Source organism: Pteropus vampyrus, unplaced genomic scaffold (assembly GCF_000151845.1).
Source record: "Pteropus vampyrus isolate Shadow unplaced genomic scaffold, Pvam_2.0 Scaffold468, whole genome shotgun sequence".
Lineage (NCBI taxonomy): Eukaryota > Metazoa > Chordata > Mammalia > Chiroptera > Pteropodidae > Pteropus > Pteropus vampyrus.
The window spans coordinates 215,947-217,967 of record NW_011889249.1 but is presented as its reverse complement, the minus strand read 5'-3'; the positions used below and the strand labels follow the sequence as shown (position 1 = coordinate 217,967).

Here is a 2,021-nt window from a genome sequence, read left to right as displayed (position 1 = left end):
TCCGGGACCTGCAAACGCCCCTCCGAGGCCTGGCCAGCTGTCTGCCCTGACACCAGGCGGTTTGTTTCCACAGAGCCCCAGCTCTGCCCCGAGGCCTGAGCTTCACCTGGGCTCCGGCCCCCGGCCACAGCGGGCAGAGGCGCCGATGGGCCCCGGGCTCTGCCACCTCTGCCGCGTCAGCGTGAGGACAAAACGTGGGGAGCCTCCTCAGCAACGACGGGAACGGGGACACCCCCGGGGATGGCCCTCTACAGCCACCCAACGTCTGGATGTTAAACCCTCGCGTGCCCAGCACAGGGCAGCGTGGGTCGGCTGGGCAGTGAACAACAGGCCGTCGTCCTTACTGTGGAAACTGAACGCTGGGGCCAGTTCCCAGGCGTCTGGGGCTGGCAGACGTTTGTTCCCACAGCCTAATTTCAATGACAACAAACTGGGGAATGAAAACCCACCCGGAAAACAGACATCGAATGTCTGCTGGTGACCGATGATGGATAAATAAAATACAGTGTATTTACGCAAATATCACATAGCAAATATAGGTATTAGGCCCATACACAGCAACATCTGTGGGTCTTAAAAACATAATAGTAAGTAAAAATGTAAACCCCAGGTTATCATAGAATATTTTATAAAGTTCAAAATAAAATGAAATGGTATAGTTTAGAAATATGTCAACCTGGTTTTTTTTTAATCAAGGGAATGACAAATACAACATTCAGGACACTTTATTTCTGGGAAAACCCAAACAATGGGATCTATAAATGACGTGTGATTAGACATAAGCTGGGGACAATATTCTAACAACTGGTTTGAGTTGTGGGTTTATAGACAGTTGTACTATTTTCGTTCAAACTCACAGAGATACTATGTGCAATTTTTAAATATGAAGAACTCTATCAAAAGGTTAAAAATGAGAAAGTACGGTATTTTAAAAATGTGTTACACAAACACAAATCTTTTCTCCAGGCTCCTGCGGGTCGATCACTGGTGCAGCTGGGCCTGGTTTCTACCTGTGCATAGGATTCTAGCTCCTGACCACTGCCCGCTCCCCATCGCCAGCTCCCCACAGGGGCGGCTGGAGGTCTGGGACCCACCTGATCCGCAGCCTCCCCCTTCTGCTCAGCTCCACGGTGAAAACTCATGGCCAACAGATGGCACCATCCCTCCCAGGTGCTGTGGACTAGCTCAGAACTCTCCCACAGTGCCCTTCACGTGGGAGAGGCAACCACCTGCGGTCGCCCTGCCAGCAAGTCAGGGGCACGACCTGAGGCCCCGCTCACCAGGAAGCACCCCACCTGCGGCCAGCTCCCCACCCCTCACCAGGAAGCACCCCTGCCTGCCGGCCAGCTCCAGCACTGGGAACTTGAGACAGTCCACAAGCCAAACGGGGCCCATGGGCCAAACGGGGCCCACGTGGAGTGAACGCCAGCGGACGGCTTCGTAATCCACCTTTCGGGTTTGCTCTGACACGGGCCCCTTTGCTGGCCAGTGCAACGGTGGCTTTTCCTTCTGCCCAGAGTGTGAGGAGCTGCTGTCCCTGAGGATGAGGTGAGGGGGTGCTTACCGTGTGGCTGGGGTCCCCGCTCAGGTGCAGGCCACTGTCAAAGAGGGGCGAGGACGTCCCGCTGCCGTGGTCACTGGGCGGCCCGGGGGACCCTGGAACAGAGCAGAGACACTGGGCAGATGCCCCAGGGAGGGCCCCGCGGACACGACGCCCAGCCCCCCGAGAAGCGGGCGCCCCGCCACGGCCGTGCCACCGACGCTGGCCCCTCACTCCTGCGCTGTCACCTGTCTGCCTCGCCTTGATCTGGCGTCAGGTACCAAGTGCAACGGAAGGAGGGGGGACCAGCCATCTCCCCTCATGGTCCAGGAGCCCCCCACTGGGGGTGAAGCGCCCTGGGCAGAGGCCAGGCTGCTCTGACCCACCGCCCTAGTTTGTTTGAGAAAAATAAGACATTATGTAAAAATCCAGATTTCTGTCTTTCTGGTGAATTAGAAAAATCGGAGGCTTCTGGGGTAAA

The 2,021-nt window shown here is 56.1% G+C and overlaps 1 protein-coding gene across 1 annotated transcript in view; it reads right to left on the bottom strand.

Annotated features, from left to right (window-relative positions):
* SNTG2 (syntrophin gamma 2) overlaps positions 1 to 2,021 on the bottom strand; it is a 111,480-nt gene that overhangs the window by 52,734 nt on the left and 56,725 nt on the right. The gene's annotated exons all lie outside the window — the stretch shown is intronic.